The 15,016-nt window shown below is 53.0% G+C and overlaps 2 long non-coding RNA genes across 2 annotated transcripts; one reads left to right on the forward strand and one right to left on the reverse strand.

Moving 5' to 3' along the window:
• Window positions 1-5,074: 5,074 nt before the first annotated feature.
• On the reverse strand, window positions 5,075-12,946 carry LOC144339613 (uncharacterized). Its single transcript, XR_013414857.1, has 3 exons — window positions 12,643-12,946; window positions 10,364-11,056; window positions 5,075-5,156 (listed from the first exon to the last, which is right to left on the reverse strand). It is a non-coding gene; the product is annotated as an uncharacterized LOC144339613 (long non-coding RNA).
• LOC144339605 (uncharacterized) lies at window positions 12,428-14,227 on the forward strand. Its single transcript, XR_013414847.1, has 2 exons — window positions 12,428-12,804; window positions 13,433-14,227. It is a non-coding gene; the product is annotated as an uncharacterized LOC144339605 (long non-coding RNA).
• Window positions 14,228-15,016: the final 789 nt, after the last annotated feature.

Genomic DNA, 15,016 nt, shown 5'->3' on the forward strand with positions numbered 1-15,016 from the left:
CCATGTTGGCCAGACTGGTCTCCAGCTCCTGGTCTCAGTGATCTGCCCATCTCAGCCTCCCAAACTGCTGGGATTACAGCCGTAATCCACCACACCTGGCCGGCCTGAGCCAGATTTGAAGTTGAGTTTAATTTCTTAAATCCCTGCAAATCCCTTGGCTGTGGTCCCTACACCTACCTTGATGGTCCTGAATAGAGTCTGCCTTACTGTGTTTTAACAAGTATCATTCAGCCTGGGCAACACAGCCAGACCCCATCTCTCTAAAAAAAATGATTAGCTGGGCTGGTGGCACACGCCTGTGGTCCCAGCTCCTCGGGAGGCTGAGGTGGGAGGACCGCTTGAGGCCGGGAGGTTGAGGCTGCAGTGAGGTATGACTGTGCCACTGCACTCCAGCCTGGGTGACAGAGTGAGACCCTGTCTCAAAACAAAACAAAACAAAACACCCCCAAACCAAAAAAGACACAAGTGTTATTGAATATGTTTTTCTTTGACACCTGTCAAAGCAGTTCATGTGCTCTCTCTCTGCTCGAAGGGCCCCTCATTTCTGGAATTCAGTTCACTCTGTTCCGCTGTGATTCCCCTCCCCAGTGGTGTTGAGGACTGTCTGACTCTTCTCATTGTTAGTGTGAGAACAATGCTCTTTGCAGTTTTCTACATTCTAAGAGGAAATGGGAGTCTCTGTTATGCATCTTATTACAGCCAGAGCCTAATGGACTCACTCTGTGAGCTCATTTTCAGTGGGAATTTCTTCCATAGGAGTCCTAGGTAATGGCAGTAGCCCCCTGGGATATCTGTCGTAAGATAAGGCCACAGCGGGCCACAGATATCACAGAAAACTGGGTCACTGAGGAAAGTTTAGTAATGAGACTATTTACAAAGCTATGGGCAGCGGGGGCAGAGAACTCAGTATTTCAAGGCTAAGGAAAGAAGGCAGCTGTGCCTTTCCTGCCTTCCCTTAGGTCTGAAACGGCAGAGAGGAGACTCACCTGGATGCGGCGCAGATGGCTGCATGGAGAGGACTGTCTGGCAGGGGCTGCAGCCCTCAGTGAAAGACCGTTGCCATTGTTGCTGGACATAAAACAAACAAGGATGTAGAAGTACTCAGCACACTATCGATCTGTGTGACCTTCCCAACATTCACAGAACTCTACCCAACAACAGCAACGTACGCAGTCTTTTAGTCCTTCTCCTCCACCTCCTCCGCCTCCTCCTCCTCCTCCTCCTCCTCCTCCTCCTCCTCCTTTCCTTTTCTGTCTTTTTGTTGTTGTTGTTGTTGAGACAGGTCTCACTCTGTTGCCCAGGCTGAAGCGCAGTCGTGCAATCTCACTTCACGGCAACCTCTGCGTCCCAGGCTCAGGCAATCCTCCCTTAGCCTCCCACGGGGACTACAGGCACGCGCCACCATGCCTGGCTAATTTTTGTACTTTTTGTAGGGATAGGGGTCTCGCCATGTTGCCTAGGCTTGTCTCAAACCCTTGGGCTCAAGCAATCTACCTACCTCGGCCTCCCAAACCGCTGGGGTTACAGGCATGAGCCACTGTGCCTGGCTGTACGCATTTGTTTCAAACATTCATGGAACATGTACCAAGATGGATTGCATGATAAGCCATAAATTAAACCCCAATAAGTGTAAAAGAATTGAGATCATACAGAATGTGTTCTTTGACCACAGGGGAATCAAACTGGATGTCAGTAACAAAAAGATAACCCATTTGTGCATTGCTGGTGGGAATGTAAAAGGTAAAGCCGTTCTGGAAAACGGTTTGGCAGTTTCTTACAAAACTCCATGTGCAATTACCATACGACCTCAGGATTGCTCTCCTGGGCATGCCCCAGGCAGGCGAAGACTCATGTTCATAAAAACCAGTGGATCAATGTTCATAGCAGATTTACCTGTAAAAGTCAAACAGTGGAATAGCCTGGATGTCCTCAATGGTTATACAAACTGGTCTTTTTTTTTTTTTTTTTTTTTTTTTTTGAGGCAGAGTCTCACTCCATCTACCCAGGCAGGGGTGCAGTGGTGCAATCTTGGCTCACTGCAGTCTCCACCTCCCAGGTGCAAGCGATTCTCCTGGCTCAGCCTCCTGAGTAGCTGGGATTATAGGCACCTGCCACTATACCCGGCTAATTTTTGTATGTTTAGTAGAGACGGGGTTTCGACATGCTGGGCAGGCTGGTCTCGAACTCCTTACCTCAGGCGATCCACCTGCTTCGGCCTCCCAAGTAGCTGGGATTACAGGCGCCTGCCACCATGCCCAGCTATTTTGTTTTTGTTTTTGTATTTTTAGTAGAGATGGGGTTTCACTCTACAGGGATCCTGTGGATCCCTGGAGGGATGTCTGTGATTTGGGAGGTGACTGGGGAAGGTTCTGGATCTTGTGTGTGTCACTGTCAATACTTGCCTGTGACATCATGATATGTTAGAGAAGATGTGAGCATTGAGGAGACCTGGGGCCTTTTATTACAGACGGGGAGGAAGTATTTCCAAGCCCTATATCTGACAGAGGATGAGTATGTAGAATAAAGGCACATGGGATCGTTCTCTATTATTTCTTTATATTTTATTTTGAAATTTTGTTTTATCGTGTTTTGTGTAACCAATGTAGTGAACAAAAAGTCTTATGTGAATTAGATATTCATGTATAACATGCGTTAACACACAGATGTGATCATGAAAATCAATCTTAGCATTTACAGCCATTTATCAACAGTGTTGCTTACTCTTGCCATAATTAATTTAACTTAATTTAAATTTTTTTTTTTTTTTTTTTTGAGATGGAGTTTTGCTCTTGTTGCCCAGGCTGGAGTGCAGTGGCATGATCTCGGCTCAACCTTCGCCTTCCGGGTTCAAGTGATTCTCCTGCCTCAGCCTCTCAAGTAGCTGGGATTACAGGCACCTGCTACCACGCGCAGCTAACTTTTTTGTATTTTTAGTAGAGATGGGTTTCACCATGTTAGCCAGGTTCCTGACCTCAGGTGATTCGTCCACCTTGGCCTCCCAAGGTGCTGGGATTATAGGAGTGAGCCACTGTGCCTGGCCCACAATTAATTTTTTGATTCACGTTATTTTAGGATTCGTGAGGGAAAGAATCCTATCCTTCTTCATTTGCCATTATATGTATTGAAAATACTATGCCTAGAATAAAATAAGTTCTTTTTTTAAAAAAAATTCAATTTTTATCTTAGATTCAAGGGTACATGTGCAGGTTTGTTACCTGGGTACATTGCGTGATGCTGATGTTTGGGGTATGACTGATCCCGTCACTCAGGTACTGAGGATAGTACCCAACAGGTGTTTATCAGCCCTGGCCCCTCCCTCCCATGTCTAACAGTCTCCAGTGTCTCTTGCTGCCCTCTTTACGTCCTGTGCACCCAACGTTCCGCTCCCACTTGGGAGTGAGCACATGCGGTAGGTGACTTCCCTTCCTACGTTAATCCGCTTTGGACAGTGGCCTCCAGCTGCACCCATGTTACTACAAAGGACATGATTTCCTTTTTCTCTATGGCTGTGCAGGTGATCCTTCTGCCTCAGCCTCCCAAGTAGCTGGGATTACAGGCATGTGTCACCACGCCTGGCTAATTTTGTATTTTTAGTAGAGACGGGGTTTTGCCATGTTGGCCAGGCTGGTCTTGAACTCCTGACCTCAAGTAATCCATCCGCCTCGGCCTCCTAAAGTGCTGGGATTACAGGTGTGAGCTATCTCACCCGGCCTGTTTTATTTATTTATTATTATTTTTACTTTTTGTAAGGACGTTTATTCTGTAAATTTTCTTTTCTTTCTTTTGTTCTTTTTTTTTTTTTTTTTTCCTGATAGAGTCTCTCTCTGTTGCCCAGGCTGGAGTGTAATGGTGCAACCTCTGCCTCCTGGGTTCAAGCGATTCTCCCACCTCAGCCTCCCAAAGTGCGGGATTACAGGTGTGAGCCACTGCACCTGGCTGTGCTTTGTTTAATTTGAAGTTTTTTCTACTTGTAAAACACTGTTATCTGCCTTCCTTAGAGTTGCCTGAAAGCTTCGAATCTCCCCTAAACTTGGCAGAAATTGAGTGACTCTGCTCTCCCACCAGATGGAAGGCCAAATGTGACAATTTCAGTGAGCACGGGGCACTCAGAATAAAACCTTGCACTCACTTTTGAGAATCCCTTAATTACAGATTTGCACTGCAAGGAGAATGTGTAAGAATTCTTTACATTTTAAAGTTTCCTTTGATGGCTTGCGAAAATAAACACCTATGTATAAAAACTGGTGAAGCAAAATAACACCAGATGTCAGACACTCATTCTTCACACACTCCTGAGTCTTGGAAGTTAGACGCTGACTCCCTCCTTGACTGGCACTGTTTATAACCAACACCCCCATCGGTGCCGGGGTAGCATGAGGCAGATCAGCAGCAGGTCTCCGGCAGTCTCTCAGCACCACATCGAGGGTTTCAACAGTCTTAGAAGGTGGAATCCTTCAGTGTGAGTTCAAGGAGAATAGCATCGGATGCCAAGTTAACGTTTCAGCTATTCTTTCTTTTTTTTTTTGAGACGAAATCTCGCTGTCTGTTGCCCAGGCGATCTCGGCTCACTGTAACCTTCACGTCCCAGGTTCAAATGATTCTCCTGCCTCCGCCTCCTGAGTAGCTGGAATTACAGATGTGCGCCACCACGCCCAGTTAATTTTTTTATTTTTTATTTTTGTATTTTTAGTAGAAATGGGGTTTTGCCATGTTGGCCAGGCTGATCTTGAACTCCTAACCTCAGGTGATCCACCTGCCTCGGCCTCCCAAAGTGCTGGGATTACAGGCGTGAGCCACAGCACCTGGCCTCAGCCGTTTTTTGTAATAAGGGGTCGTGGTGTGCCCTGACCCTGGAGTCAAGTAGCTCTTGGAAGTGTTAGAAAAAGCAGCAGGGCTTGGTGATAGAGGAGGCTGAAAAGGGCATGTAAAGACAGATGCTTGAAGAGTGACTCACAATCTTGTTTTTAGCCATCTTCCTCAGTCTGGTAGATTGCAAAAAAATAAAATAAATAAATAAATAAATAAAATTTTAAAAAATGCCATACATTCTCTGCAGCTCCTTCTGTCATGAAGTGAGTTTTTTCTTTTCTTTCTTTCTTTTTTCCTCGCTATTGCTGTTGCCCAGGCTGGAGTGCACGATCTCAGCTCACAGCAACCTCCACCTCCCAGGTTCACCTGCCTCACCCCCACTAGTAGCTGGGATTACAGGCACATGCCAACTATGCCAGGTTAATTTTTATATTTTTAGTAGAGACAGTGTTTCGCCATGTTGGCCAGGCTGGTCTGGAACGTATTGCTCATGATTTGTTCTCCTGAGTTCTTACCTCCCTGTCAACCTTTTCCTTCTTGCCCCTTTCCATCAGTTTCCCCCTCCCATGTCACACTGTACCCAGTTTGTAGAGCCCCCGAGCTATCCAAGGCCTCTCAAGGAGACCCCGCTGGCAGTCCCTGGATCTCACACACACTCTGAGTCTCCAGTTCCCTTTTGGTCGTGGATTCCTCAGATCCTGACTTGTTTGGGGAAAAGACGTTCCCAACTAACATCTCCACCCGTGCTTGCTTGGATTAGGAGTAACGATGCCTCCAAACACAGGCGAGACCGAGGCAGGCCCCGAAGGGTACCCAAGGAGCGCCAGACACTGTGCAAAGAAAGCCCGGTGTTATTTCGTGTTATTAAACTTCACAACAACTGAAGAGGTAGAAGTTGACAGATGGGAAAGCTGAGACTATAAGGGTGTCGTGAGTTGAATTGTGTCTCCAAAATGATACATGCAGGTCCTAATCTCCAGTTCCTGTGACTGCGACTCTATTTGGAAATGGGGTCCTTGTAGATGTGATCAAATTAAGATGGAGTCGGCGAACAGGAGTAGGGTGGGCCTAATCCCAGCATGACTGGTGTCCTTATAAGAGGAGGGACATTTGGACACAGAGAGACACACGGGGAGAAGGCCACATGAGGACAGACGCAGGGACTGGAGTGACGCAGACACAAACCACGCAATCTCCCAAAGTGCTGGGAACCACTTGGGAGATAAAAGAAGCAAGGAAGGACCCTGCTGATCTGCTGACCTCCAACTTCTGCCCAAGGACTCTTTGTTTTAAGCCACCAAGCTTAAATGACTCCCTGCTGTTTTAAGCCACCAAGCTGTGGGCAGTTTGTTACGGCAGCTCCTGGAAAGGAGCACGGAGGCTGAGTGGTCTCCACAATCCCGGGGCAGAGGAATGCGGAAAGCCTCAAACCCTGTCCTGCCGGGCTGTCTGCAGAGCAGGTGGCTTCTGTGTGGGCCACGTCCTGATGGCAGAGGTATCCCAACACAGCTGCAGCGATGGGCCATGCCTGAGGTTGGCAGGGGTGTCAGAGGGGCCAGCGTGGGCCGCGGGAGCCTCTGGTGGGTCCATCCAATGGTGGGCAATCCGAGGTGGGCAGGTGATGTGCAGAGGGAGCACCCGTGTGGATCCTTCCCCTGAGAGCTGTGCAGTGTGCCCCGCCTGTCTCGCCTTGGCCTGCAGGGAGACAGCAGCGATGGAGGCAGCAGCGACGGAGGCAGGGCCGGTGGCCACACATGGGGAACTCTGCGAGTCCTGCTGCAGCCGCTTCCTCCAGGCTCTATGGCACAGGTGGGACATGCTCACGGCAGCTGAGGGGAGAAGCAGCCAGGCGGTGTAGCATTTCCTTCTGTTACATTCTGATTGGCACATCCAATGCATTTTGAATTTCTGGATAAAATTACTTTCAATCAAAACGACAGAAAGTCAGTCCAGAATTCTCCTTGCCATAAGTAGCTGTCGGATGCTGCATGAGGCCTTGGCGCCCGATGGTGCTGCTCCAGGAGGGACCGGCTCTCTGCCCGCCTCCCCCCTCCGCACTTGCCTCTTTGCTCCTTCGTGAAGCCCAGTGTTGCTAGCTTTTACTCTGTTCCCTGCCAGGTCTGGAAAACTGTGGCCAGGGTGCTTGCTTGGCATCTTTGCATGTTTTTGGCTTCCTTTCTCTTAGCTGGAAGCAGGGCTATGTCTGCACATAATGTACACACATGCCCAGGCACACACATCACAGGAATACACATGCCTACCAGAGGACCCCCTCTTCCCCCAGTACAGTCTGCACTGTGGGTTTTTTCCTCTGAGCTTCTTTAGGTTGGCAACCACCACTCACATCCACCCGGTCATCCCACAAATGGTCACTGAACCCCTAGCATGTCCCAGCCACCGGGCTGCCCTGGGGCTTTCAGGCTCCTAGGAAGGGACGTTCTGCAGTGTGCCTATCTATACAGACACTTGGAACCACCCCAGTTCAGCATGCTAGCACCATTCTGGTGGTCAATGTCCAGTGATCCCATGACAAACGTGGCCCTGGCCAGGGGACGTGCTCTGCTGCCAGCCACGGGTGCCTGACTCCAGGAGCACCTGGGTCTTCGGCTGACCCCACCTGTCTGGGGTCCGGGTAGAAGGTTAGAGTACATCTCAAAAGGTGGAATGTGGAGGAGCCCACGTGTCCCTGCCCAGATGGCACTGCCAGGCTGGCTGGTCTCAGGCCATTGGAGTGGGACTTGGAATTTTGGGGAGCACCACAGGGCAGGGCCTGTGGCTGTCTGAGGGCAGCATCACAGGCATGCTGAGGTCTGGGGCTGGAGGAACCCTGGACAGAACAAGGAGTAGGGGAATGACAGACAGAGCAAGCCAGCCATGTGGAGCGCACGGGGCCAGGACATCAACCTCCTCCCGCCGTTAGCCTGGGTTTTTCTGGTTTTTGTACCCAAAGTGGGGAGTGGGGGTGGGGTGGAGTGGGGGTGGGGTTGGGTGAGATGAGGGTAAGGTAGGGGTGGGGTGAGGTAGGGGTGGGGTGGAGTGGGGGTGGGGTAAGGTGGGTTGGAGTGGAAGTAGGGTGAGGTGGGGTGAGGCACAGGTGAGGTGGAGTGGGAATGGAGTGAGGGTGGGGTTGGGTGGGGTGGGGTAGTGGTCGGGTGGGCTGAGGGTGGGGTGGGGTGAGGTGGGGTGGGGTGGGATAAAGGTGGGGTGAAGTAGCGGTGGGATAAGGTGGGTTGGAGTGGAAGTGGGGGAGGTAGGGTGAGGCAGGTGTGGGGTGGGGTGAGGATGGGGTAGGGTGGGTTGGAGTGGAGGTGGGGTGGGTGGAGTGGGGGTGTGGTGGGATGAGGGTGGGCTGCGATGAGGTAGCGGTGGGGTAAGGTAGGGGTGGGGTGGGATAAAATAGGGTGGAGTAGGGGTGGGGCAAGGTGGGTTGGAGTGGAAGTGGGGTGAGGTGGGGTGAAGTAAGGTTGGGGTGGGGTGAGGATAGGGTGGGGTGGGGTGAGGCAGGGGTGGGGTGAGGCAGGGGTGAGGTGGGATAAAGGTGGGGTGAAGTAGGGATGGGGTAGGTGGGTTGGAGTGGAAGTGGGTGAGATGGGGTGAGGTGGGGTGGGGTGGGGTGAGGATGGGGTGAAGTAGGAGTGGAGTGGAGTGGGTGGGAGTGGAGTGGGGATGGGCTGGAGTAGGGGTGGGGTTGGGTGGGGTGGGGTAGTAGTCAGGTGGGATGACGGTGTGGTGGGATGAGGTGGGGTGAGGCAGGGGTGGGGTGGGATAAAGGTGGGGTGAAGTAGGGATGGGGTAGGGTGGGTTGGAGTGGAAGTGGGTGAGATGGGGTGAGGCGGGGTGGGATGGGGTGAGGATGGGGTGAAGTAGGAGTGAAGTGGAGTGGGTGGGAGTGGAGTGGGGATGGGCTGGAGTGGGGGTGGGGTTGGTTGGGGTGGGGTAGCGGTCAGGTGGGATGACGGTGTGGTGGGATGAGGTGGGGTGAGGCAGGGGTGGGGTGGGATAAAGGTGTGGCGGAGTAGGGGTGGGGTAGGGTGGGTTGGAGTGGAAGTGGGTGAGGTGGGGTGAGGCAGGGGTGAGGTGGAATGTGGATGGGGTGGGGTGAGGCAGGGGTGAGGTGGAATGTGGATGGGGTGGGGTGAGGTGGGGTGAGGCAGGGGTGAGGTGGAATGTGGATGGGGTGGGGTGAGGCAGCGGTGGGGTGGGATAAAGGTGTGGCGGAGTAGGGGTGGGGTAGGGTGGGTTGGAGTGGAAGTGGGTGAGGTGGGGTGAGGCAGGGGTGAGGTGGAATGTGCATGGGGTGGGGTGAGGTGGGGTGAGGCAGGGGTGAGGTGGAATGTGGATGGGGTGGAGTGGGGTAGGGTGGTGCTGCAGTTTCTGACAGGGCAGTCAGGAAAGGCCCCCCAGCCAGGTGCAGGACAGAATCTGCCCCCACCCTCCCACCAGGATTTCCTGGTCCTAATTCCTGGAACGGTGAATGTTGGCTCCCACAGCCAAAGCGACTTTGTAGATGTGATTAAATCCCGGACTGCCCCATGGGCCTGGGTCGTCTGGGTCCTTTCAGGAGGGCAGCAGAGGAGGGCAGGGAGAGGCAGTGGAGAGGGAACGAAGGAGAGGGGAGGGGATGATAGGAGCAGAGGCTGAAATGATGGGCTTTGAACTGGAGGAAGAGGCCATGGGCAAGGCCACAGAAGAGGCTAGGGAACGAGCTTTCCTCCAGGCCGCTGGCAAGGAAGCAGTCCGGCTGGCACCTTGGCTTCAGTTCTGTGGCAGGGCCTGTGGGCTCCAGACGCCCAGGGCTGTCAGAGAGGGAATCTGTGGTGCTTGGTCGGCGATTGTTACAGCAACAACAGGAAACCAGGGCAAGCGGAGAGCTGAGCCGGAAGAGAGGGGGCAGAGGAAGGGCGGCAGCCTTAAGCAGCTCAGGCCGGGCTGGAGAGCAGGGCTTCTGCCCTGCGGCCTGGGCTGTCTCAGCTCTGGAGGTCCGAAGCCGCAGAGATGGTCGGGCTCTGGGGAGGGTGCTGCTCCAGGTTGCAGGCAGTGGTCTGCCTTTGTGTGCATCCTCACGTGGCCGAAAGAGAGCTTCCTGGGGATCCCTTTCGCAAGGAGACCAGTCTCACGCTCCCCTCATGACCTCATCACCTTCCCGAGGCCCCACCTCCTAATACCTCGGGGGTTGGGATTTCAACATAGGAATTTGTTCAGCCTGTTGTAGCCTCCTGGACCACCCATCCGGAGAAGATGTAATAGGACATAGAGTTAACTGCAAGGGATCAGAATCCAGAATTTAAAAAGAACTGTGATCTGATCGCCAGGTGAGATGGCTCACGCCTGTAATCCCAGCACTTCTGGGAGGCCGAGGCGGGCAGATCACCTGAGGTCAGGAGTTCGAGACCAGCCTGGCCAACACGGTGAAACCCCGTCTCTACTAAAAATACAAAAATTACCCGAGAATGATGGCGGGTGCCTGTAATCAGCTACTTGGGAGGCTGAGGCGGGAGAATCGCTTGAACACGGGAGGTGGAGGTTGCAGTGAGCTGAGATCGTGCCATTGCACTCCAGCCTGGGCGACAGAGCAAGACTCCGTCTAAAAAAAACAACAACAAAAAACTATGATCAACTTGGAAAAGACAAACTGCCCCAGCGGAATGTGGGCAGAGGCCGTGCATCACAGAGGAGGAGGCTGAATGGCCAGTGAGCAGCTCAAAAATCAAAGATCAGTCTCAGCCATCAGAGAAATGCCTGGGAGCCTCGGGTGGGGCCCGCACGCCCACTGCGGAGGTGTGACTGACGCTGGGGGTGACAGGGTGGTTGGTGACCATGGACCGACATAGAGGGTGGGGGCAGGGGTTTTACAGCTGGCTGGTAGCGTGGACAGGGACGAGGAGCAGGCATGGGTGGGCGACTTGGCGGTCCTGACAACCGAGGCAGTGCGAAGGTTGAAAGGGGCTTCACTGAGAGCTAATTAGACTCCCCTGGTGATGTTGAACAGGTTGTCACTATGGTGAGGTTGTGAATTCGATGGTCTAAGGTGCTCCTAATGCCAAGAAACAAATTACTAGAGCACAGCCGTAGCAGGCTGCAGTCCCCTGTGAGCCTCTCTAGTGACCCACACTAGGCATCCTGTCCCTCGTCTTTCTGATGCTGTGGGTGGACAGCACGAATTCATTTTCCAGCTCAGTTTCTCAGGTGCAGGGCGTGTGAGATGCCTGGATGCGGTAGTATGGGTAGCACGTCACAGTCCTTATGTCTGTGGAGGGAGAGAAGGAGCATGCAGGCTGGCTCTGTTCCTGCGCTCACTCCCCACCCAGCCATGCCCCCAGGCTGCCTTCTCCATTCTCCACCCGACCAGAGCCCCTGCAAGAATCCACTTCCAAGCCAGGACACTTCCCTGAAACAATTAGGGCCTCCCGCCCCAAACTCTTGCTTCCTTTCATGTCACCTCACATGCATCAGATGCAGATACAGATGGGCAGATGCCAGCACCCAGGAGACCATCAAGTGTGGCACCCTATGCCTTGCATCAGAGACACACAGCTTGGCAAAATGGACTTGGCAGCCAGAACAGACCTACAGAATCAGAATCTCAGGGCTGGAGCATGTCTCAGTGTCCACAGATGGCCTGACGACCGGCCAGGCTCAGAAATTCCTGACCCGGTGCAGCTGCTCCTGGGTCTTACAAGAGGAAAAGCTCAAGGTCATGGAGGCAGGGAAGGGAGAGGAGAGAGGGGAGGGAGGGGAGAGAGGGGACGGAGAGGAGTCAAGAGAAGGAAGGGAGGGAAGGGAGAGAGGGGAGGGAGGGGAGGCAGGGGAGGGGAGGGAGAGAGGGGAGGGAGGGGAGGCACAGGAGGAAAGGGAGGGAGGGGAGAGAGAGGAGAGAGGAGAGGGAGAGGAGGCAAGAGAGGCAAGGGAGAGAGGGGAGGGAGGGGAGGCAGGGGAGGGGAGGGAGAGAAGGAAGGGGAGGGATGGAATGGAGGGAAGGGGGGAGGGGAGGCAGGGGAGGGAGGGGAGGCAGGAGAGGGGAGGGAGAGAAGGAAGGGGAGGGAGGGGACGGAGGGAAGGGGGGAGGGGAAGCAGGGGAGGAAAGGGAGGGAGAGGAGGGAGGGGAAGCAGGGAAGGAAAGGGAGGGAGAGGAGGAAAGAGAGGGAGGGGAGAGAGGGGAGGGAGGGGAGGCAGGGAAGGGAAGGGAGAGAGGGGAGGGAGGGGAGGCACAGAAGGAAAGGGAGGGAGGGGAGAGAGGAGAGGGAGGGGAGAGAGGGGAGGGAGGGGAGGCAGGGAAGGGAAGGGAGAGAGGGGAGGGAGGGGAGGCACAGAAGGAAAGGGAGGGAGGGGAGGGAGGAGAGGGAGGGGAGAGAGGGGAGGGAGGGGAGGCAGGGAAGGGAAGGGAGAGAGGGGAGGGAGGGGAGGCACAGAAGGAAAGGGAGGGAGGGGAGAGAGGAGAGGGAGGGGAGAGAGGGGAGGGAGGGGAGGCAGGGAAGGGAAGGGAGAGAGGGGAGGGAGGGGAGGCACAGAAGGAAAGGGAGGGAGGGGAGAGAGGAGAGGGAGGGGAGAGAGGGGAGGGAGGGGAGGCACAGAAGGAAAGGGAGGGAGGGGAGAGAGGAGAGGGAGGGGAGAGAGGGGAGGAAGAGGAGGAAGGGGAGGGAGAAGACGGAGGGGAGGGCAGGCAGGCGAGGCAGGGCTGACAACAGAGAGCCTTGGCCTGTCTGGCCACCCGTGCTCCTGCCATGGGGAGCTGACTGCCAGGCACGGCTTCTTGGAGCTGGCCGAGTCCCCTGAATACGTCCCCCACTTTCTAGGGTTTAGCAGGAGTGGCCACAGGGGTATGAGGGTTCAAACCTGGCTGCCTCCAGCTCACAGAAGACAGTGTCTGCTGTCTGGAGAGCCTGTTCCTGGTGAGGACAGGGGGATAATGGGATGCGCTGTTCCATTGCCAACAGTGTTTTTCTTCGGAAAGGAGAAAGGACATGGTGCTGTTTGAGGAATTCTTGGAAGCTCGTGGTAGGTGAGCAGAGCGGGAGGAGTTGCTGGCAGGAGCGCGGGTTTCCCACCGGGCCAGGCGGCCCCAGACCTGGTGCTCGGTGCGGGTCCCCCGGGCTGCGTTCATCCTGCGCCAGCGAAGGCGGCCGGAGGCAGAGGCTGCATCGCCTTCGCAGCCTCGTGTGGGTGAGATTCAGGGTCTGGCTCCTGCAGAATTACACTGGCTGTGACCCCGGCTCATCGTGAGCTTCTGAGGCAACACTTGTGTTTAGAATTTTCCATGATATGATGTCTGCAAATACATTCTCATGAGAGGGAGCCTCGGACCGTGCCGTCCCCATGTCCAGCAGGAACGAACCAGAATTAAGAGGAGGGTGTCGAAGGCGGCAGCTCACCTTGTTTTCCAACTTCTCAGAAATCCTGAGAAACAACGAACATCTCTTTGCAGCAGATGGAAAATTTTATAGTCTTGCTGTCCCAAATTCTTTGGCTAAACCACCAGATTTTAAATATCTGCTAGCAAAATATATTAGAAAAGTTAGGATTAACTGGAAAAAAAACAGTACTCTATATATTTTCACTTGTAACCAGGCAGCTTAACTTCAAAATGCATTTTAACGTTTTTTTCCCCTTTCTCTTCGATTTTAAGATACAACCTTGAAGCGAACTGCAGAAGCCTTTTCTCTCAGCCTTAAAGTAGACTCCACGTTCCCGCCTTCCTCACTGTCTATACCCGCTTCACTGTTCTCTAACTGCCTGCGCGTGTCTAATTATGCACCTTCTTAGAAGTTGCGGGGGCTGATCTTGAGACAGACCAAACCTGGAGATCAAGCTGCAAAGTTGCACAGATGATGTCCAGGTGGCTAGTTGACCACCTGGTCACTGTTGAGGTGATGCCAGCCCGAGACCCAGGTAGACGGGGACCCAAGATAGCCGCCGGAAGAAGACACACAGACATTGTACTCCACCCAATTCTTGTATTTCTTCGTTATCAAATTCTCCTTTCTTTCTTTCTTTTTTTTTTGAGACGGAGTTTTGCTCTGTCGCCCAGGCTGGAGTGCAGAGGTGCGATCTCGGCTCTATGCAACCTCCGCCTCCCAGGCTCAAGAGATTCTCCCACCTCAGCCTCCCCAGTAGCTGGGATTACAGGCACCCGCCAACATGCCTGGCTAATTTTTGTATTTTTGTAGAGAGAGGGGGTCACCATGTCGGCCAGGGTGGTCTTGAACTCCTGACCTCAGGTGATCCACCCACCTCGGCCTCCCAAAGTGCTGGGATTACAGGCGTGAGCCATGGCACCTGGCAAAAATCACTTTCCTTCTATCAGACCTCACTCTTGTTAATTGTAGAGGCAGGGGTGAGCTTCGGGACCTGCACTGGGTGGCATACCTGTCCTTTTTGTTGGTTTGTTTATCTAATAAACATCATACACTTACACTTTCAATTCCTAATTTTGAATATTTTGTTTCTTATTAAAAATGCAAATTATATAAATACAATTATCTATATTATGAATAATTGAAAATCCTGTGTGAAGGCCCAGGTATGTCATACGAAGTGTGATTGGAAGCAAATCCTAGAGTAATGGTAGAAATTTGCATTAGGTTAAAACCACATGGGAAGACTCCCAGGTAAGCCTTTGAAAATATTTTCTTTTCTGTGCAAAATATGTTTAAAATTTTTGAAGTCAAATTAGGCCTGGGTCTTGTTTGGAAGCCTAAGCTCCGTAGTCTGGGGATCACCTCGGAGGCTCCTCGAAGTCCTGGGGTCCAGGCGTCTTCCCTTCCTCTGCAGCGCCTCGCATGGCCTCCCACTTAAGGCCGCTTCATCATCCAAGGTGGTGGCCTCGGTTGCAACTATCTCGCCCATACTCCAGCCTTTAGGAAGGAGGAAGGAACATAGATGAAAGGGGGCAAAAATCACACCCTGCTGGGTTTTTTTTTTTGTTTGTTTTGTTTTGTTTTTGAGGCAGGGTTTTGCTCTTGTTTCCCAGGCTGGAGTGCAGGGGCGCGATCTTGGCTCAGTGCAACCTCCACCTCCCAGGTTCAAGCGATTCTCCTGCCTCAGCCTCCCGAGTAGCTGGGATCACAGGCACACGCCACCACACCATGCTAGTTGTTTTTTTTTTTTTTTTTTTTTGTATTTTTAGTAGAGATGGGGTTTCACTATGTTGGCCAAGCTGGTCTCGAACTCCTGACCTCAGGTTATCAATCTGCCTCGGCCTCCCAAAGTG

Source organism: Macaca mulatta, chromosome 3, assembly GCF_049350105.2.
Source record: "Macaca mulatta isolate MMU2019108-1 chromosome 3, T2T-MMU8v2.0, whole genome shotgun sequence".
Taxonomy (NCBI): Eukaryota; Metazoa; Chordata; class Mammalia; order Primates; family Cercopithecidae; genus Macaca; species Macaca mulatta.